The sequence below is a fragment of the Charadrius vociferus genome, unplaced genomic scaffold (assembly GCF_000708025.1).
Source record: "Charadrius vociferus isolate BGI_N301 unplaced genomic scaffold, ASM70802v2 scaffold71, whole genome shotgun sequence".
Classification (NCBI taxonomy): Eukaryota; Metazoa; Chordata; class Aves; order Charadriiformes; family Charadriidae; genus Charadrius; species Charadrius vociferus.
In genome coordinates this window covers 104,153-128,346 of record NW_009647032.1, presented here as the reverse complement: position 1 = coordinate 128,346, position 24,194 = coordinate 104,153, and positions in this window count along the sequence as shown.

Genomic DNA, 24,194 nt, shown 5'->3' with positions numbered 1-24,194 from the left:
TGAAGATTTCTTGGAAAGTGTAAAGAGGAAAAAACCCACAGTACAAGAAGTAGGAGAGGAAGTGTTTCCAGGAAATTTTGATGCTTTGAAGATGTCTTGAATAACAAAGACACAGGAGTCCTGGCATACAGAGAGCCACAGAAGGGACTATTTGGCTGAGCGCCAGAGTTTGCTGTCAGGTCAGTAAAGAAGAGCAGACAATCACTGCTGACAACAGAAACTTAAAATAGAAAAAGAGAAAAACTCTAAGTTATCTCAAATCTGGAGATTGTCAAAGACAATGCAAAAGAAGTTTAATCCAACAAAGAGAGCAATAGCTGCTGAAATTAGTTCTATTTGTTATATATATGTATTACACACTCCAGTGGGGTACTATAGGATGCCAACACCACACAGGTAACACCCTAACCACGGAACTGGGTGGTCCACTGAGACGGTGAGTGAATGTGGTGCTCAGTGGGACTCAGGTTGCAGCAGCAGCTTGAGCTAACAAACAGCTGTGTGGGAGCGTAACCAGACTCTACTAAGGGGAGAGAAAGCACACGCTAGCTCTGCACAAATTCCCCTCTCCCCTCTGACGTGACATTTTTAGTTTAGGAAGAGGAGAGGCATAAAATCACTTGGTAAATCTGGATTCATGCTGCAATGGTACAGCAGTGACCACTCCCTCTCATACCACCTTCCTTCCTCTCTTTCGCCCTAGGTTTTGCTAAACAATTCTTAATGAATAATAAATTTGCTTTAATTTCATTCACAGAATTGTCTTAGTATTTGTGACTTTGCAATGTAAAGGTGGAGGCATTTTCACCTTTGATGCAAACATATTTTCAGTTATATTTCATATGAGTTGTGTTTATTGACACCAAAGTGGACAATGATGTTTTGGGAACTTTATATGGCTTCATACTGCCGTTGAATGCAATATGGATTCAGAGCTCTAATGACACAACAGCATAGAATTATTATATAGAAAATAATTTAGCAAAGCTTTCAGGCAGATAGGTTATGTATACATATATATATATTTGTATGCCCCTACACTTTTTGTTGCAGTTTCTCTCATAATTTAAATACGAAAAAAGTTTTAAAATGATACATCGAGCCTTTATTACAGAACTATTACAGTTCCTTTTTGGGAGTGGTTGTTTACTTTTAAGTAGGCAGTAAAACACTGTAAATACAATTTTCACTTGCAGGTTTTCTGTTGGGGTCACTCTGTTAAAATCATAACATAAGACTCGAGTGAGGATCCAATTCAGTATTGCCCTGTATTTCATATCAATTTCTTGTAATAGAAGCCATGATCTAGTTCAATTGTGCTGTTTTGATGTGTAGTATTTGAGTAACTTGCAGTATAGGAAAGAAAATCAAGGTAAAACACGGAAGATTAAATAAGAAAACCACAAAAAAGCATGTCTATTTACAGTAGATATGATTAATACTAGATTTTTGCTGAATTATTACAATTTCTTGCTATATTTGTTATCCTTTAATAATGAATTTTCTTTACCATATTACTAATTCGTATAAATAAAACTATCAAAACTCCGTAAGGATGTAGTGCTGAAAGGAATCAGAATGCATTTATTCTTTACTTAAACTGGATACATTAATATATTGTATCACATTGGAAGATGAACAATTGCAAGTTAAAGACACAAGTCTCAGATTCCATCAGTTTGGCGAATTCAGTCATCATCAGTAATCAGTCATCTCATTGCCCTTTTCTGTCTGTCCTTTCAGAGTTACTGTGACACAAAAATGTCCTCAACAGTCTCTGTCCTTTCTTCTACTCACCTTTAGTTTCCTATTGAAAAACATAGAAACATAAAACCTAAATTTGCTTAAAATAAACATATAGTGGCTTCAGGACATAACTTGATTTCCTCTTTGTTTTTAACCACCAACTGCTCATCTATACAAGGGAATACTGAGAAATGTATAATGATGGATGGATATTTTTGCATAAACTCTAAAAGAAGAAAAATTATTTAATTGAGATGAATGATAAATGGCCAAAAGTTACACCCTTGACTTTCAGACTAACTTGTTTGACAGCTGCATATAATTCTGGCATATCCAATCCTTTGGACCTTCTAATTCAATTTACTCATATATGATTTATTAATTTTAGGTTTACTTAAATTAATGAAGGGTACTTATTTTTCCCCCATGTGGGTCATTTTGATATTACAGATATTACTGCTTTTTCATGAATTTGATCTCTTATGCTCTAGTCACACTTGTTGAGTTTTTTGACTGTTTATACTATGTGTTTCAGGTTTGCCACAATATATTGTGGAGTATGCTGTGGTTTGGGTAATGATAGAGATTCATCCTTTTAGATTAAATGCTTTTAGCTGCTGTGATTTCAGGGACTGAGCTTGACGGACCAGTCCTTACAGAAGATCACTTCTAGACACCTGCTTCAATACTTCCAGCACATCTGATGATAGTCTCATCTTTCTTTTTAGTCTTCAGTAGAAATATTTAATTTCATTCCTGTCTTGCATGTAATTCATGTATTACAAAGAGCTTTATAGTCAGTCAAACTGAGGTAATATGAATTGAGCAACTTGTGAAGTAAGTTTTTTCCCTGGTTTTTTTTGTTTTTTTTTTGTTGTGGGGTTTTTTTTTTATTCCTTCCCTATATGGAACCCTTCTCTTTATTCATAATTCTCCTGACAGACCTATTTCCTATTAGAATACTAAAGTGACATTCACATAAAATGGAGTCAATTTTCTTAAATATTGCTAGGAAAAGAGTTTTGTAAGCATCAAAATAAAGTTTCTGAGAATTGTTACAATTTTTTATTTATTTTTCTTTTTTCTTCTTTTAAATTTCATAGTGTGCTTATATGACTTCAGAATCTTTTGCATTCAAAAACATTGAAGTTCCCAATTCACTTGGGTGCTTTAAAAAACCCAATCTTTCTTGTGTTCTCCTTAACTTTAGAAAACAGAATCACTGTGCACAGTGAATACAACATAGTCAAGAATAAAGCTTTCTTAAATCTCAGACTAGCGTTTTAATCATTGTGCACTGTAATGTTCCCCAGTATTTCACCTTTGAACAGTGTCCATAATTTAAAAAAAAATCAGTCTTTAAACAGAATTTGCTCATAATTTTCTGGTACAGGTATTTAATTGCTAATGCTGTATTTTTGGATACTGTTTGGACTCCATTATCAGTAGGTTGACATCATGAGGTCAACCTCGAATCTACACTTTATAGTGGGATCATTCTGCTTTTTAAAATAGTTTTCCACACTCATTTAAGGAAAACAGCTGGCACTCCTGTGCTTGGGTGACACCCTCTGCCAGAGTTTACTTCCCTCCTCCAAACCTGTGGTAGTACTAACTTGGAGTTATATAGTATATTCATGTTCGTGTTAGTGAAACAACTCAGCCTGTTTCAAAGCTGCACAGAAAAATGGCTGATACAGGAAATAGGGATGTATATTTTTTTCTTCCCATAACTGCACTGTTGTAATTATCTAGAAGACAGGCAGGATGCAGAGTAGAGCTGCTTAGCAGCTTATATCAAGTGAGTGAGAAAGCAGTTCAGTGCCACAAATGTAATTTTAAAATTAATTCACCTGTTTGCTGAAAAGTGACTGAATTACCGAGTTCCACCAACACAGTGTACACAGGGTGTTGTTTTCTTCCACTGTTGCTTTCTTGAACTACTTTTATCCCCTATTCAGAAACTGTTATTCATTTTCATTAGGAAAAAATCTCTTGCTTCTGCTCTGTAATCTTATGAGCAATTCATACCTAACCTTCAAGGTTTTAAGAAAAAAATATTATTTATCTATGTTAATTTTAGGAAAATAAGTAGAAACTTTTCCTATACATATTTGCTGCCTTGAATTGTCTAATTTGGACCTGTGCTGTGGAATGAAAAATATGGGTTCAGACCGTACAAGTCAAGTGTTTACTGTAACACTAAATATATGACAGTTGAGAGGTTCTTGTATAGAGAGAATAAAGAAAATATTAGTTGGAGACATCTGCCCAAGATCACCATGAATGCCATTAATTCTAATAACCAATCCAAAATCTTAACTGAAAGACTGATCCTCCTTTCTGCATAAGAGTGTAAATACCTGGTTATGTTTGCAAGACATCATACAACTCTTCAGAATTTCCCTCCATGCAACAGAAATATCATGCATTAAGCAAATGATCTTTTGGTGGGCCTAAGCAGCAATTTTCTACATAGCTGACACGTGTGATGCTATACTAAGCAGAACCAAACAATACAATTTCTGGTAAGAAACAAGTCTACACAGCTATTATGCTCAAACAACTATCAGCAATTAATTCTGAAACTGTCTTGCAGTTTTGGGGGGTTTGGGGGAGGGGTGTGGTGTTTGGTTTTTTGTTTGTTTTTTTTAAGTACATGTTATCATAAAAGAAATTCTCCCTTTTTACTCTAGCTGTATGGTTCATTACTTTAATGTTGCATGTCTGGAATTATTGCTGACACACAGCCTTCAAGAATGCATGCCATGTCCCCACCATCTGCTCAGAGAAGCTTATATGGCCAGTAAGCTCACAGTTTCCCAGATTTACATGTGAGCATAACAAGAGTGAACACTCAGTCATTCTTTATCTTCAGATACCTTAATTGTCCATCCATGGAAATAAGATTTCAGAAGATGGAATTTTTCAGATTCTGCTTTATATCTAAAAAAGCAGAAAGACAAAATTTCTTGGATGACAGATAGACACAGTGCTTATACGAAACTTCAGCTACCAAATGTGAGAATCTGAGTCACTTGTAAGGTGTATAAGGCAGATATGGCAGATTTATAAATCGTTTTATGAAGATCTAGTTTTCACACGAATACAGCACAAGGAAATGTTTCTGTCTGAAGACTGGTTGCCCCAATTACTGTGGACAGACATATGGCGCAACGTGGAATTAAAGGACTCTGTTCTTAAGTGCTGATACAAGATTCACTGAAATTTAACATTCGAGTACTTGAAGTTTTAAACTTGCTAAAGACTTTTTCACATGAGCACACGACAGTTCCAGTTCAAATGTGCATTAATCTAGGTAGGAAAAACCAACATCTCTTTTGACCTTTTCAGTCAGAGGTGATTACTGACAAAACCTTCTTTTTGTTTTCCTTTTTTTTTTTTTTCTTTTTTAATATATTAGTGAGAGAGTATAACAAGGGCAAAATAAAGCAGCAAAATACAGCTTGATTTCATTTGGGCATCTTAGCTCCAAATCTATGACTTCATTGGTGGTGATAACTAGTGATAATATCTAAAGCCAAAAGAACACAGCCATATATCTAGATGCTAGCTATATATCTGTAAGGCCAGTAAGAACTTTTACACTTAGGACATTAGGCTTAGAAGAGAAGAAAGAAGAAAAAAAAAAAAAAGAACAACATGGACTGCAGGATTTATTTGTGCCTCAAAGGTACGAGGAGGCAACATCAAATCAACTTTTTCCAAAATGTTGCATATATTTATACATGAAAAAATATGTCAACTATCTTAACATTTGAGGTTATTACAGAGATTAAATGTGGGGTTTTTTTTAATGAGTATCAAATGGTCTAGTCATAGATACAGACATATATGCTTTACTAAAAATCTAGCATAATACATTCATATTTGTGTACATGTATAAAGCATCATATTAGTCAGCAAGCAGAATATACATGTACTGTACGATATCTGTAGTGGTTAAATAAAAGAATTTTTTGTAAATTGGTTGTTGATTATACTGCAGAAGGCCTTTGATTACTTAGACACAGATATCTTGGTATATGTCTGTATAGGCATTATTTTCACTGTTTTTGCATTTATAGAGATCGGTTTCCCCCTTTTTCTTTTTTTTTTTTTTTTGAACTACAGTTCTCTTAAATTGCTACTCAAAATGACATTAGAAACATGATCAGTGACCACAGACAGCTCTAAATATGCACATGAAGTTCTAGCAGGATTAAATTCAAGGGGGAGTGTAAGGGATAGTCTTGTGATCAAGTTCAATTTCAAAAATGGTCAACACTCAAAACGTCTCTCCCATCAGAAGAGAATGATAATTTCAAGATATCAAAAATAAAAGTGTGGCTTATTTAAAAGCCAGGACTGCGACAATAATAGTCACTGTCACAATTGACGTTCTTCAGCAGGTAACTAAATTACTCAATTTTCTAGTCCTAACACTGTACCAGCATTGACTTTTGTTCAGTTTTGTGAAAACTTCTCCCTCCCCACACTATGGTTTCTGGAACAGAACAAGGACAAAAAATACAGTGGAATACAATGCATAGTAAGGATTTTCATGGTGTTTTTCTGTATAAAACATTGCTAATTAAATTCAATTTAGAGAAAGTTCTGGTAGAAACTAAAAAGAGTCTTGTGATATCCTTGCATGAACATGCAGATTTTGTGTGGGTGGAGGTCTCAGTTTCATAAGCAAATGCGCTTTTCAGTTCAGTGTAGAATATCCCGCAGCTAACGCTTCAGATCTAATTTCTTAATGGCATAGGAGGAGAGGACAGAGAGTTGGTGGCTTTCAATGGGGTTGGGGGAAGAGTTTTATTGTTGCTATGGTAACAAAAATATCTTTTTTGGTTTCTTTTGTCATACCATACAGTTGGCAGGCATTAAGCTTTCATACTGGACAATCAAGCTTCCTCTCCTACACATCAACAACTTGCCATAAAGAAGGGGAAAAAAAGAGCTGCAATCACATCAAAATAAATTTGCTTGAAACTAAGCAGATTTTACCTTTTACAAGGCAAACCCTGGTAGCTGATTGGATCACAGTAGGACATGTTTCTGCAGTCCTGAGTAAATAAAAATTGTGATCCAAATAACTTCTAAAGAAAAATTTCTTTACCCCAAGGAAAAAAAAAAAAAAAGTACCATATGGGAGGATTTCCAGTAGAGAGGAGGATGAGGTCTTTTCTGTGTTGTGCCTTTTTGTATTCCTTTCTGAGAACTCCTATGAAATCTGAAGAGAAAAGGCAAACTGCCAAGTCTGTTCTTTCCTCCAGGAAGTCTTATGACTTTAGTGAGAAGCAGTGTGTCCCCAAAGAACTGGGGTCTGAGTCAAAATATCTCCAAATATAGCTATGAGGACTTTTACACAAAAGCAGGATTCGTTAGTTTTTAGTTACTGAAAATAACACATTATTGTCTTTCACAATACAAAAAAGGCAATAATAAACTGGAGCAAGTCCAGTGAAGGGCCACCGAAATGGTCGGGTTTGGGGTAGCTTGCTCTGTGAGGAGAAACTGAGGGAGCTGGGCTTGCTCAGCCTAGAGAATAAATGACTTGGGGGGTGGCAGGGGAAGCTCCCACAGGAGTGTATCTTCACAGTGGTGCAAGGAAGTAAGTCAAGTTGAAACAAGAGAGGTTCTGACTTCTCCACCACAAGAACAATCAAGCGTCTGATCAGGTTGCTCACCGAAACTGCAGTCTTGGTGTCCTTGAAGGTTTTCAACACTCAGCTGGGAAAAGCCATGAGCAATCTAGTCCAACCCGATAGCTGTCCTGGCTTTGAGCAGGAGGCTTGACCTCCAGAGGTCCCTTCCAACCTCAACTACCCTATATTGCTGTATATATCTAGAAGTATTTTTATATTATATACATTTATTAATATATGTGTATATGAATATGAGTTATACAAGATACATCCCCTTAATAGTTTACCTGAAAGAGACCGAGAGTATTCATTGTCCCTTTCTGTCGTAAGAAGTAAGCAGATCTTAAGCTGGGATGAAGGATTTTTTGGAGAAAGATTCATTACATATAGGTTATTTTTCTTATCTCATCTCCTTAAAGAGCGAGTTCTGCTCAAAAAATTTATTCTGTAAAAATGCCATTACACATGCTAGTGTGTGTGAGATCACCTTCTACTTCAGACTTAAAGAACTGTTAGTATTCTCTAAATGCAAGCACCACACCTTTAACTTACAGCTACAAGTCAATGTAATTTCTTTTCTTAAAAAATTGTTTTATTTTCCTAATATCATAATATACAAGGTCCTTTCTAGTAGATTCTACCAATTCTTTCAAGTCTATCTTATTTCTGAAATGCTGGAATCTTCCCACTTTGTATTAGTCCTACTTCGGTTGATTTAAGACATTTTTGAAAACACATTTTTTTCATACTTACTTTTCTTTTTAGGTAGTGGTAATAATTAGAATATCCTGTGTACTACACAGCAGTTGTCTTTTAATGAGTTCTGCTATATTATCTTCAGAACACTTCTTAAACATTGTTTTAAATGAAAATTTAAGCTGTTGGCAAAAGACTGAAATCTTGCTGCTGAAGCACTCTTCATCTGTATTGCAAATTAGCAGCTAAGAGCACATGTCTACTTGGAAATAATGCAGCAGAGGTAAGGAAATCTCACAAGTTTCAGGATGAGGTTATTCTTCCATAAAATCCATGAACCTGAGCCCTAAGCACAGCTTTGTTCCACTTTAATATTCTCATTACTTTCACAGACTTACTAAATATTTTATGACATTAAAGGAACATATTTCAAGGTCCAAATCTCTTTTCACGTTTGAAACTTAGTCCAATGTGTGTTACAACTGCAAACTCCTAGTAAAAATTAAGTAAGATTTCAGTGATAAAAGGGGCCTATGTATGACAGAGCTGTTAGAATTCACATGCAGAAACATGGCACCAAGTGTTACAATAGCCCAGAAACCACACTGGTTACTCCATAGATCATCTCAGTTGTTTCTCTTTCAAGACCAAAAAACTGTGACAGCTTTTTTGAATCAGAAGCAGTGCAAAAAAATCCTATTTTTGAATTAAGAATACATTTTTTTAAATGTGCTTAAAATCGATTGTGATAACTGCTTTTGTTAAATACCATTCTGAAAAAAATCAATAACATATTTAGATAAAAATTGACATCAACACACGTTATTACTATAAAGCAAACAACTTCAGAAAAAAACATCCTAGGAGGAAAATCTTTATTGCTCTACACTTAATTCTAGCTTGCCTAAATCAATCATTAAACTGCCTAAACAAAGTTACTCTTTTATTCTAGCTACTGAAATTACTTTTGCCCTTCTGTGGCAGTTTCTGTTGCATTGGCGTAATTAGTCTGGATGTAATTAGTCTCTGCCATTGGTAGGGTGGACATGTAACAGTGACAAACAACTGTTTTTTCTGCTATTATGTAAGATTCACAAAATACAATAAACATATCTTGTATTGGCTGTATGTGCCATGCTTCTAAGTGTGATCAAGGCAAACCAGCCACCTACCTGGATATTGGCTTTTTTCATCTCCTCCCAGCAGTAATGGTTGAACAGAGCAGTAAGATATCAGCAGCATCTCCCTGTCTTCTTTTATGTTTTATTTGCTAAAGGAGACTGGAGTTTCAAAATCCGACAAAACAAATCAGTTTGGTGGCTGCAATTCAGACCTCATTCAGGTAGCAGCTGTGTAAATAAAATCACCCAAATTCAGAAATGTGGGTTTTTTCCTTACGGGACTGCATTACAGTAAACAGAAGAAGCAAGGTCTCTGCTCTCCCACTGAGGTTTCTTCACTTCACATCATTATAACACATCAGTAAGGCTGTCTGAGCACCTGCCTGTTGTTATGGGCTATAAATGCCACAGTATTACCAACCACTCCAACTTCATTTTAGCAAACGTCTGTTACTGATTAAATGCTCTATGTTTCAAAGAGTTGCATCTTCAGTTGAAGATGTATGGGAACAGCAAGGCTAACAAATCAGGCGCTGAAAAGGATTAGAGACAGTTCTCAGTGTGCTTGAAAGGGCTACTTTACACTCAGTTAGGTTACTGATATTCTCAAAATATATTAATTACCATAAATAGGAGCCTGGAACCAGTGGGTCTTACTTCCTCCCATGAGAACTGTTGAGAACTTCAAGTGCGCACCACTAATAAAGAAAGAAAAAACTACTGTGCCATGATATATTGCATGTGTCTTATTTCTAGCCTCAATTGATTTCATATTTGAATTGTGAAAACAGATTTGCAACTTTTTGATAAAGAACAACCTATGTGCAATCTCTTTCTTATGAATATACTTGAAAATTACTATAAGACCACCTCTTAATCATCCCTTTGATAAAATTGGCAGACTGAATTTCTGAAGTCTTTCACTGGTAATGCTTCCCAGATTACAGGCCATTCTTGAAACTGTTCTCTAAATTTTTCTCAAAGTGTTTCACATTCTCATAAAAGTGTATCTAATCTGGACATTAATACATATATCAGTTACACTGATGTACAGAAAAGCAACATCACCTTGAGGATCTTACTTGACATTTGCCTTCTAACCCAACAATATTTATGGGAGAGAGACCATTTTCAACGCAATAAAAAGCTCACAAGAAACAAGCACAAGACCACATGAGGTAAAATATGAAGCAAAATACCTTTAACTATTTAAATATTTCTTGCAAAAAAACAACAACTCAGACATCAAAATGCTTTATGTTTCCTGCTTCACCTAATGTTGGAACATACAAAACTCCTTTAACCATTCAGTCTTTCAACAATTTGTGATTCTCTCTACCAAGGATCATCTAATTCTACTTACAGTGTCAATTAACAAAAGTACATGATGTACATGATTTTATTCTCTATTAAGTTATCTTTTTGTTTAACTTTGGCAGACTTTAAAATGTCACGTCAGATGTTTGCTATTAAAATAAAATTGTAAACAAGTACAATGCTGTTGCCTGCCTGTTTTTCATACATTAAATATGAAGAGTGCAAGGAATGTAGAGATAGTCTCTCAAATACTGTTAAGTGGCTTGCATTAAATTCAAGTATTTCCTCAGCAATTACTGCATGTAATCATACACAGAGTTTTATCTTGACCCTATTTCATTGAAGGTATGAGTGTTTCTTTTCTTCAATTACCTTTGCTATTTGGGGTTTATATCCATCAATGAACTTCCACTTAATTACCCTTCCTTAGACCGCTTCTTCTTTCGTCTCTCACTGGTTAAATTTTTTTAATTTCATACGGAAATTCATATATTAACTACCATCACAGAATGTGAGTTGATGGCTTGTTTACAGCCAGACACTTTTGTTTCCCCCTTTAAAGCCTTTCTCTGACGGCATCCCTTATGTAATTAACAAATGTCTCTGCAATACAAATATCTACTGAATATCAATTCTGACCTAACTTGACTTGCCACATTAATTCAATTAAAGTGGTTTCCTGGAAGGACATTGTTTATTGATGAGATGACCAAATGTTAGCTTGGCAGGTATCTGTGGTCAATATGGAGCCATATAGAAATCTAGGGTGGAAAATCAATCAGATTGAAATTTGCTTTCCAGTTCCTCTTGAAATTAGGCTACTTCAACTCCTAAAACTCCATTTTGAAATGTTCATAATACAAGTTACACAAGGCTTTGGTAGATATTCTGTCATTTAGGAGCTTGTATCTGAAAATTTCCTCTAAAGCTACTGAATTCATCTGGTGAATATAAAAAAATCGTGCAGATACTGATATTGCCAGGGACTTCTCTAAGAAGACAAAAGATGACTATAAAGCAAACAGTAGTGGTGTATGGGCTGATGCAATCAGCTTATGGGTTTTCAGTCTTCTCAGGAAAAGGGACAGGGCTTAGTTGAAAGCAGATGCATCCTGAAGACAATGTGCACTTGTGCAGAGGAGGATCCAGAAAGAGTCTGGCTCCTTTGACCACAGTATGGTATTTCATGACAACACAATAGAGCCCAGATAGATAAAATATTTTGCTTACCAAATTACAAACCTCCTCATGACTGAGGGGAGACAGTATCAGAAACCTGTAGAGAGGTAGAAAAATTATGACTGATCCTAAAAATTTAGGAAGAAGTGGAATATTCACAGCAAGGAACAAAGGAAGGACAATGAATCTCTGCATGCCAAGCATCTAAGCTGATTGCATACTAATGAAAGTATTACAAAGGTGTTCAGACCTCTAGTAGGACCTAGTTGCCTAGTATAGCTTACAAATCTAAGAAGATTAGCTGAACAGAAATAATTGAGCCTTGTGATAATTAAGAAATTTAATTAAATAGCTGGCTATTGGGAAAGGAATACTGTGTGAAACAAACTGCTCAGTGACAGATACAGTGTCCTATGACAATTTTCTGATGCTTGACATCTTATTTTATGACAAAATTTCTACATAGCACAGAGGTGGAACCAGAGGAGGGAAAACAATTTCTACACTTGGGAACAAAAGAAAGCTGAAGAGTTTCAGATTTTGAACTAAATTTCAGTTGTCAGAAAAATACTGAAAAAAAAATAAAAAAAAACATTTAAATGAGTAACAGCTAGTGACTTCTTTCTATGACAAGATAAAAGGTTTTATGGAGGTTTCATATACTACCATTTGAGTTCAGGGTTTTGACACTGCCTCATCTGATATGCTCATAAACGGGAAGAAAGCAGAGTCTAGATGAAAACAGATTAGCACAGAGGCAAAGCTACTTAGAGAACAATTCTCAGAAAGTTATTACCAATGCCATTTCATCAGAATGAAACAATACATCTATTGAAGTTCCCTGTTGATTCAGGCCTACTCAGTGTTTTCATTAATGATGAGGATGCTGAAAGACAAAACTGACAGCCAGTTGGAAGGACAAGGCTAGAATTGAAAGTTATCTTGACAACGTGGAACTAGGCTTTGAAAAATTAAACTGAAGCAAACCAAATTACCCTTAAACACAAACAATATTCCAAATCTAGGGTCAGTAACTTGCTACACAAATACAGTGTGGAAAAATGGTTTCACAGAAAAGGATTTGGACATTTATATGGTTCAGGAGCTAAACATAATTTCATGCTGTTGTAAAAGCAGTAAATTGTATTTGGGGTGTATCTGCTAATACACAGCCCGTAAAAGGTAGGAAATTACCCTCTACTGTACTTATCAAGGATAAAGACTTACACAGAATATTATGTCAAATTTCAGGCATTCCAATAAAGAGGTTCAGCTGCAGATAGTCCAGAGAAGACAAGAAAAAATACAAAGAGATTATGACTTGTGAAAAAAGGAGGAGAGAAAACCAGAAAAGAGTAAGAGAAGGTTATGATTAGTTTCCAAATACTTAAAGAGCTGCTGCAAAGAGGATAGCATAAATTGATTTTCCATGCCTAGGGATTACATGACCAATAGTAATAGATTTAAACTGCATCAAAAGGAGGAACCAAGTTAGTACTAAGCAAAAAAAAATCTAACCATGTGGAAAATAACACAGTAAAATATAATATGGAAATTGTGATGCTTCTATCCCCAAAATTAGTCCCCTCAGAGGGACTTTGGCATGCCATAGACATGGGCAGGCAGGGACCTAATGAAGTTTGACAAGGGCAAATGCAAAGTCCTGCCCCTGGGATGGAGTAACCCATGCTAACTGCACACAGGGCTGCATTAGCAAAGTGACAGCCAGCAGATTGAGGAATGTGATTATTTCCCTCTAGAGCAGTTGTGAGACTCAAACGTTGCCCATGTGTACTTCTTCTATAAGATGCAGAGTAGAAGACAGACATTGATTTACTGAAGTGAGTCCAATATGATTCAGAGCCTAGAGCAAACAATGTACAAGCTGAAAACTGGGGTTGTTTGGTCTTCAGAAGAGAAAGCTCATGGGCCATCTTATCTAAACTGCCTAATGGGAAGCTGTCAAGAATAGACAGAGAACCAAACCCTCCTCAGTAGTGCCAGTGGCAGGTGAAAGAAGATTAACACAAACTGCAACAAGAATAATCTGCTTAGAATCAAGGGAGAAAAAAAATCACCATGAGGGTTGTCAAATGTCACAGCTGGTTGCCCAGAAAAGTTGTGGTATCTCCATCTTTGGAGATATTAAAAAAGTGGGTGAACAAAGCCCTCAGCAACCTGATCTAAACTGGCCATACACTGGCTGCACTAAATGACATCCACAGGTCCCTGCCAGGTTATTCCATGGATTCAAGCCCTCCTGAAAAAGCACTTGTCAGGAAAGACATAGGCATACTTCATGGTATCCTGCATCACAAGGATGACTACATTACCTTGAGCAATTCTGTCAGCTCTATAATTCTAGAATTTTCCACCTTGCAGAGATATTTTGAAGATACATACGGTTGACAACAGAGGATATATCAGCAGACAATTTCATGGAATGACAGAATAGTTGAAGTTGGAAGGCACCTCTGAAGATCATCCAGGTCCAATCCCTGTCTTAAAACACAGTCAACTAGAGCAGTTTACTCAGGACCATGAGTTTCTGGTCCTTAGTATTTGGAATATCTCCAATGATGAAGATAATATCAAGAACAGAAGACTGCTGGTTACCAGTTTAACTTCCTGTTTTGTGTGTTCAGGTCTAACATGGTAAGCCAAGTTTGCATGGCACCTGTTCCTACCACACCCACAGACATTTGAAAATGCCATATCAAACTGTCACTGGAACAATGAACCTACCTACAAACCAGGAAAATGCTTGCAACTGCCTTGACTCATTTTTATTTTCTTATTTTTACCATCGTCACCATCACTTACAATGATAATGCAGAGAATTTGCTGTCTTCCCTCAGCACAGCCGAAAAACTTATCTCTATTTTGCCTTACACCACCCCTTTCCCGTGTACTCTGTGTGCAGTTATTTGTCATAAACAAATAAATTAGCCTTAACTGTTATGAGCACACAGACTGCTTTCAATTAGAGGTGGCACCTTCAGACCCTGTTCACTCAGCAGCAGGAGAACAGGAAAATATTTCTGTTATTGAACTCCTTGGTACTGCCTTGCTTGGGGATATTTATTTTAATAAACACAAGGTCATTATGTTGGCATGAGGACACCACAGGCTCTCCCTAAGTGTTACTCTCTGATTACATGTTATCCATCTTGCTATTGTATCTCTGGCTGAATTCTGTCAGCCTCAACTGAGCAGCTCCTGTTAAAATTAGAAAAAACCTCAAGGGAGGCCGGTCTCATAAACAGAAGACTGTAATTCTGGACAGTTAGCAGACAGCTCCATATGCAGTAACAGCTCCAGCTACCTTTGTGCTGCTTGCACTATCAAGCACCTGTCACCACACAGTAAGCTGCAAGAATTGCGTCTATGACTGCATACTAAGGACGAGGTTGCTGATGTCTTATTCACCTTTTTCATTTTGTACGCATACTAGAATGTAGCAATGGAGGTATTGGTCATTAAGGAGCTCTTTTAAAAGCTAGAAATGTCAGAATGTTATTCTGACTGAATCTAGAATGAACAATGACATACTCTGTTAAACACTTCTCTTTCAGTAGACAAATTATACTGTCAGACTAGCCAATGCTCCTCAGTTTTATGGATGTTTTGGTCCACTCCTGCTGCCACAAAGTACCAATTTGCCACAGTGCAGAACAGCAAAAGCAATATGATGAAAACTCACATATGATACTAAAAAATCTTGTAAAAAAGAGTAATGTACATCCAGGGAGAATGGTCTTATTGTTAATTCTTTTCCACCCCAACGAATGGAGAACTAAACATTCTGGGTTTAGTTCCGTGTTTAGTTCCCTCAGTTTCCTGGGTCCTGATGGAACTGGCAGACGAAGTCGCTAAACCACTGGCCACCATGTTTGAGAAGTCGTGGCAGTCTGGCGAGGTCCCTGCCGACTGGAAAAGGGCAAACATAACCCCTATTTTCAAAAAGGGAAAGAAGGAAGACCTGGGGAACTACAGGCCAGTCAGTCTCACCTATGTGCCTGGAAAAATCATGGAGCAGATCCTCCTGGAAACTCTGCTGAGGCACATAGATAACAAAGAGGTGACTGGTGACAGCCTGCACGGCTTCAATTGCCTTAGCTTTCTGCGTCTTTTTGTGCCAATTTCACATGTGCTCCATCTCCACTACATATTATTATGCACATCCAGACATATTCAATCCATTATTGTCCTTGCAGTTCCCACAGGTGATTCAACTGTTTTGTAAAGCAGATGCTAGAAGACATAATAATAATAATACAAATAAGAATAAAGAGGAGGAAGTGTTGATGTAAAAGCTGAGGTTTCAGATGCAAACATATGTCTTCCTTGGTTTGCTATAGGCTTTACTACTGATCATCAAGACACACATATTGAACCTGTCTGGAAATAGATATCCTTCTTGGAGACATGCTGCTTGGCATCTGAAATTTCCAAAGATATATTTGTCCTTCAGCAAGAATGTGTCCTACTTTGAGTTTTGATTACTCTTTGTGGGGAGGGGAGTAGAGGAGAGAAGGAGGGAAGAAGAGCCTTATTAACTCTTCATGAACTGCTGTACTACAAAAAGACAAATCAGAAAATTAAAATAAACAGGATTATGAATTAGAATGAAACATTAAACTGTTCAATGTTTATAAACTGTCCAGGAAAACATTGTACAGTACACTTTTTCAATGTATTATAACCTGTTAAAACTAGTTAATATTTGCAAAATAGAGAAAAAAGAGCTTGTTTCATGTTTAGACCATGAGCTTCAACTGTGGGATTTGAATCTGACAATGCCATTGTTGAAGTGCATCTCTCTTTTTATTAAAAATCTCCATCTCAAAAAGGAGTGTAATATCTTCTTTTGTTCATCCTTCTCCTATCGTATAGTATCACTGAGTCTTAAGTAATGTCCATGCTTAGTCACTGATACAGCGCCTTTGCTTTGAGCAGAGTTGCCCATGGGATTAATTTAACCAAATTTGGAAAAAACCTCAATATCATCAAGCACGAGGTGTTGCATAAAGGGAGGGAGGAGAGCACCTATTTTTTAATACAAGTTAGAGTTTTAATAAAGAAATCCTCTGAGTAATCACATATTCCTGAATACTGCTGTGCATTTTCATTTAATAGTTCCAAAAGTAATTATTATGTAGCTACCTGAGTGTTTTGGAAAACATAACTTGCAGTTATTTTGTGATTTCATGTTATTTTTTCATATCAACCTTGTCACTTCAAGAGGCCTTAAAATATAATGAAAAGATCAGAGATCCTGTGATTAAGCTGAAGAGCGGCTTGTGCTTTCAAAATTTGGCATTCAGCTACATCATTTAGTAGCTCTTCAGAAAATTTTAGCTTAAAAGACATTTAATAATAAGTATTTAATCAATCAGCAAAATTAACTGTTCCCATTTCTTTTATAAGGTATGTTATTACATTCAGGCATCAAGAACCACCTCTTTTTGAGTTGCTCTATAAGCACATTGTAAATGGCAATGCAATAAACAAAAAATCAACCTGGAGGTATTCTGCCGGTGGGGCAGCTGAAGTACCAACCCGTTCATAAAAACAAGGAAGCAAGGCTCGAGCAAAACTGCCTCTTTTTTACACCATTCACAGCTCTTCCACAGAAAGGACAAGCAGAAAATTACTTGCACACACAATGCCCGCTGCAAGACGTAGCTCAAAATTACAATTTCACTGAAAAATCTAGATGATACATACATGTTTTCATAAAGATAAAAGAGATTTATCTTGTGATTCTAATCCATACACTTTTTCTAAGTTACATTTACCAATGTGTAATCATACTAAAGTCTACACTAAAGAAATAGAACAACTACGCTAATATTGAATTACACGGTGCAGGAGATGAAAACAACCTAGCCAAAGAAACATGGCATAGAACTGGAATTCAATTCCCTTGTTCCCAGAAACACAACTTCCCCAGAAAGATCTACCCAGGCGTCTCTACTGTAACCCAAAGCCAAACTGGTAACCAAAAAATGGTGCTTTCAACCCAAGTGTGGTATTTTTTCATTAATTATCAGCAGCATTGAAATGTAAGGCTTTCAGCACTGAAACACAGACCTTTAGAAAACACTAAATAAATTACTCCAACAACTTTGAACCGCAAGATGCTAATGCATTAACACATGATCTAAGCACCACAGAACATTGTTTAAATGTATTTGCTCAGTACCATCTGGATAATTTTTTTCTTCCTCTAAAACATGGACAGCAAAGGAACAGTATGAATTTCATTTTATTTCTTCTGTTGCACTCTTTTCAAGTGGCAGGAGAGGCAGGAGAGGCAAGGACCTCAATATTGTTACCATGTGTTATGGAGCAATTCACCTGCTATCAGTGATCTACCATTCTTGGTCCTTCCAAGTCTCTTCTAGAGTACTGTCATGTAGAAGTGACCTCTTCAGGCCCACAGAGCAGCTGTCAAAAGGTCTGTGGATTTGACACAGGCAAGCTGTTATCTGTCTGAGACAGTGCAGAAAATTGACTTGGGTATCAGTAATACCCTGGCTAGCACCCTAACCCCTGGAGAAACTCTCTTCACGACAGCAGAGATATCACGGTTGTTCAATGAGCCAGACAGCAAACAGTGAACACCACAAACATTTTGCAATTGCACTTAAACGTTCTTTGTCTTCTTGTGAATCATTAAGACAGTGAACCTTCAGACTGTTATAAAGGCACGTTTCTGTTCCTGTGGAGCATCCTGACAGACGGGAACATACGTGCAGATGTGTTAGCACGGTTTCAGCCACTATGTGAGAAAACTGACTCCTATGTAGGACTGTAGATATTGGGATTTTTCCACTTCCCCAGAATTAGCAGACTTGGCTCAAACTATAAATCGCATGTCACCTCCTCATTATGGGTAGAATAACTGCATTTTGTTACACAGGAAGAAATATGCTAAGACACTATTAGATTAAATGTTATTTACTTTACATGTGGTATATTACAGTTTCCTTACAGCTTACTAATTGTTTATGAAGTTAATGAACTATTTTGCTTTCCTTTGTTTTATATTTTCTCATATATTTATTGAAAGGAATTGAAGTAAACATCCTTATGCAGGTTTAAAAATAAGACTGATATAAAGATATTCTGTAATGCCACCAAGTAAATCTGAACATAAATCCTTTATCTCTTTTGTCCTTAATACAGTTAGTTTCCCAGTGAAAATAGCCAATACTGAAATTACCCTCTTAAAGCTTGAAATTATACTAAGTGAACAGTATGGGTTACAAAAATATATGGAATGGAATAAAAACATACTGATTGCATGTTAAAAGTTAATAATGTATGCTATGATTACTTCTTGTAAAAATAAATAATCCATTGAACCTGTGGAGCAGCAAGGAAAAATCTCTGTCAATATTACATCCTTAGGATTGGACCAATAAAGAAAAACTTGATGTACTTTTTACCCATATACCTATTCCACACAAAGAGAATTTAAATCTTCACACCTACCACATGATTCCTTGTATTAACCTCTAACAGTCTAATCTAAAACACTGGAAATCAGTACAAATCTTCTAGCAAAGAAAATATAACCTTGTATTTTGGCACACTATTCATGAGTATTCATGTAACACTAGACCTTAGACACATAAACAAGTTAAAAACACTAAACTTCCTTGAAACCACTGTGAATTTCCCTTTTGCATATGTTCAGTTATTATTATTAACTCTAATTATATTACTCTTTTAAAATGCTTTTTGGGGAGACCTTCCTCTGTTATCAGCATTTCTGAAAGTAACTGAAAACACCGTGTGGTTGTTTATTTGTAATGCATTTGATGCAGTTATTCTATTTGTACAGGCAACAGGGCCTGTCTCTTTGATGGAGCGTGCTTTTAAACTGTTGCTAAACTTCACTTTTGCTTATACTTCACACCAAGCTGCATTCTATTTTATAAAAGCGTCTAGCTGATGTGCTTTCTAGAGCAATCATCTATTAAAAAGAAAAAAAAAAAAATAATCGTCATACTGCATCTCCAAAGGAAGGTAGCAAAGAATACGTGATCCAAAAAGAAAGGGACCGAGGCAAAAGAAATCGCGCATTTCCAGGTTTTGACCTGTAGAGGCCCAAGGCAGAACTGAAATACCTTCTTATGATGGAGAGTAGGATATTCTTCTTGAAATGCTTTTCTTCACGTCATTGCTTCTCCATCAAAATGTGGATACCTATGTGGATACCTAATACTCAAGCTAAGATGTTTATTGGAGCATCAGTACAAGCTATTAAATTTTTATAAACTTAAAAGTGACTTCCCAGGACAACAACGGGTTCTTTAAGATTCATGTCAATAAAGACATCACTATCATCTAAGCACAGGTGATAATTCTGTGTAAATGTTATTAGAGAATCCCACAGGAAACTGTAAACGTGGTCAGATTTTTAATATTTAGAGTCTTGATAGCATCTTTTGTGTTGAATTCGAAGATTCTCAGCAAGAAAGTAGAAAGGCAATGATCCACTTTAAAGGTCAGAGAAGAGTGATGGAAAACACATTTAATGACCTGAACTTTTACACTAATAACTTATTATGTCTGCTTTAAACCTATGAATAAACAGCATCTTCAATTTAAACCAGGTCTTATTCCAAAATTGTTTCCCCTCCTAGAATCACATTATGGACATTCTCACATTTTATTTTAAATATTTGAAGTTTTCAAGGTGATAAGAACATTCCTAAGCAGTTAGTTTCTCACAGCTGAATTGACAAGATACTGCTAATTACTGTAGAGAGAAAAGATAATCTTGGTCCTCAAGATTCAAGCTGCTTGTAGGTTTAAAAAATAATAAATACTTTAACAAAAATAATGGATTATACCATTTTAGATTTACTACATTCTTTCCACAGCTGTTGGCTTAAAACACTGTCATGGGTAGAAATAAGAAACAGAATTTGCTGGGTATCAGGTAGCCTATATTTATTTGCCCATTCAATTTCCACTATGCAGCTTCTGAAGGTTAATTTTCTAGCTATCATTTTAAAATAATTATCCATAATAAAAAGTAAAAGCACAAAGCAATTAGACCCTTTAAAAGATCTCAAATTCCTGTAGCTGCTGCAGAAGGAGTTAGAGGAATGCAAGAAAAGACTATAAACCAAAAGTCTTCACTACTCCTATTGGGAACTGTAGTCTGCTAATTTCTCTTAGAAATCCAGCTATACAAAATAACTAGCACCTAGCATTCTCAGTTTGAAGACTGGCTCCAGCTGGAGGTATGGAGGACTTCTGGATATCTTGCTCAAGGTATTTTTTCAGATCTAACGATTGCTAAAATGAACATTAATCCATGAACCAAGGTTTAAGTAGTAACATCTCCAGGTGGCTAGAACAATAACTCTGTCAGGTCTGAACATCACTGTTAAAGATACTACATGTTGTCTCCCAAAATAAAAAAAAAGTGGATAATAAGCCTATTTTCCTCTTTTTTTTTTTTTTTCCTTTTCTCTCTTTGTTTTTGTTTTGATTTGGTTGTGCTTTGTTTGTTAGAGATTTCCGATAAATGCATGGAAACATGGCTGGGGATTTCCTCTTATATGCTACAGAACCCATGTATCTCACAAGTTGGTTTGTGGTTCTCCAATGTCCCATTTGATGCCTCAGCACACCTCTTAGCTCTCTACACTGACAAGCAGGTGGGAAATAAGCCTGTATCCAGAGAAAGACTAGATCAGAATTTAGACCTGCTAACCTTACCTATGGAAATATTTCTATTTCCTTGACATGACCTAGATTCACTTGTCCTGACTGATTTCACAAATGCATAATTTAGCTCAAATAGAGGAAAAAAAATATTACAGATTTGTCTTATTTGGGCATTTAGAAGTTATGTCAGGCCTTAAAATGCCTTGAAATTATTTGGCTGAAGCAAAGGGAGGGGTAGGGTACAGTAACTCTTCAGTCAGCTTCACCTTCATCTTGTGAAATAAGAATCTCACACACATCTGAAAGCTGAACTGCCATTAGTTAGGAGTGGGATGATAGCGCTCATAACCTTCTTAGCAGCTTTCCTTAACAGGAGCAAGATAACGAACTCAAAGTTAAAATGCCACATAACAGTGGCAGAGGACACTTAACTGTGAATACAAAATCCAATGAATCCATGAGGACGTGGTGTAAAATGCTCGATATAAATCATAAAGACATTATCCATGGAGAAGCAGACAAGCTTGAGCTTTAACTCATACTCTATCAGTAACTGACCTTCACTATGTGAAATGTTACTGATATTGATTAGCAAGGCTACAAAACAATATTTATGGCGTAAGGAAATACTGTTCCCATTTTACACTTGGAAAATGGAGGCACAACAGGTTAGAATCTGGCTATAGTATTATCAGTATGTATGTACTATAGAAATCAAATGAAAACATTAATATGTGCTCTTAAACTTTAAGCTAATAAAGCTGCAAAGGAGAATTCTAGCTGTCCGTGGAAGAGAAAGATCACACATTTGAAAGATGCCATGTAAAGAAGTGACCTATTTTATTTGACTTATTTACAAGGAGTAAGGTGAAAAGGAAAGTGGAAATCTTCTATAGCAAGAGGTATGAATCACTTCAAGGACAAGAGGACACCCACGGTGCTACAGACAACTTGAATGAAGGGAGCCCAGATGGCTTTGAAGTAAATACAAGTTCATTTCTGGCTACCCAAGCTTACTTATCAATAGCTAGGAATACAGGAGTGAGCAAGCCTGCTGCACATCCATCACTCACATTTCTCCATTTCATTATAGACAGAAAATGCACTTACAATATGTCAAGCTGAAATAGCTCTTGGCATGAGTCAGAGAGGAAAAAACATAAAAAATCAGCCAGGAGGAAATGCAAAAACATGTAAAACTGGTGAAGTGTTTGTTTCTCCCAGTCTCTGGAAAAGGAAAATACTTCATTTTGCAGAAACCTAAGTCAACAAAAAAGTTCAATATAAAATTTCTTATTTCCTGAAAATTATTATTGTTGAAAAGTAAAATATTTTTTCTAACTCCGTTCCTCCCTATTAGCTGTACAAGAGAAGGACAGATGTACAGACAAAATGTTGATGTCCTAGAATATACCTTCTCTAATTTTCCTTCCTTGCTTTTCATTTTCTCTAGGATTATTATGGTTTACTTACACCAGACACTGAGGATGAGACAGAGAGGCAGTTGTTCCCATTTAACAAATCTAGTCTTAATACTGTTAAATATACTTACTGGTTTCAGTGCAGCTCATCCTTTCACCTGTCTGGAGGCTGAGGCACATATAGGCTGTGACTACACTGCCTGCTAAACATGCTCGAATATCCTGAAATTTTGTTCCCCTAGCTGTTAAGATTTGAAGGCCATTGAAGTGCCCCACTGCTCTTTTTCTGCCCACGCACTACTACCTCCTCCTGATGGAAAATCAATAGCCCACTCGTCTCCTTTTGCAATCCAGATTTGGCCAGGATGGAGACAGATTCAGTCATCTCCCCATTGCTGAAAACATATTCTGCAGTCATCAGATGATAAAATTAACCTGAAGAAATCTTGATGCACTTATTTTATCCTTACTTTATCATTTAATCTTCTGCTTCAATAAATGGACTGTCAAAGATGTTGTAAGGGAAAAATAAAGCATCAAGTATTTAATAACTATGAAGCACTTAATAAATAGCATAAATCAAAAACCACAAAACCACACAGAATCAGGAAATTAACTGTTTTGAGGGTGAAGAGGGAATGCAAGAAAGTTGAAGAGTAAAACTTTCTATGCAATCTAACTACAACACGAACAGCAGCAGCTCATACTTCCTCTAACATTTTTGCTCCCAGTAAGTGACCTTGCCTTGGAGGAACCAACTCTAATTACTCATATAACATCACCAGGAATACTCCTACTGCTATATGTATCAACAGGCAGATCAAATGATCACATAACTGATCCACTAATAAAGGGTATATAAAGAAATTTAATTTAAAAAAATATTCCCAACTTGACAATTTTGTTGTCTAATTCTACTGCCATACTTTACACATACAAGATATAATATTCCACATACTTTCTTTAGGGGGTCATCCTTGGGTTTAAGACACATAAAATAATTAGAAGATGTCCCCATCAATACATTTTTGTTCCAGTGCATTAAACAACCTTAACTCTAACAGTCAAATGCTATTTTCTACCACCTGTCAGGAGGATATCTGCACCCAGCCCTTCCCTATCCCTCCCATACTTAAAGGAAGGGACTATATCTGAAAGCAAAGCATGTATAGTTGGTTTAAGGTATGGACAGATTGACTTAACAATCAAACCAATCCTTTTAATAGCTGAATACTGGAGCACTTGAGGTCTGGATAAGCAGATCTATCTGGTTTCCCACCCTAAGAAATTAAAGATTTAAAAAAAAAAAAAATCACAAATAAAACCAAACCAAAAATTCATCTCTGCTGAAATAATGCCATATT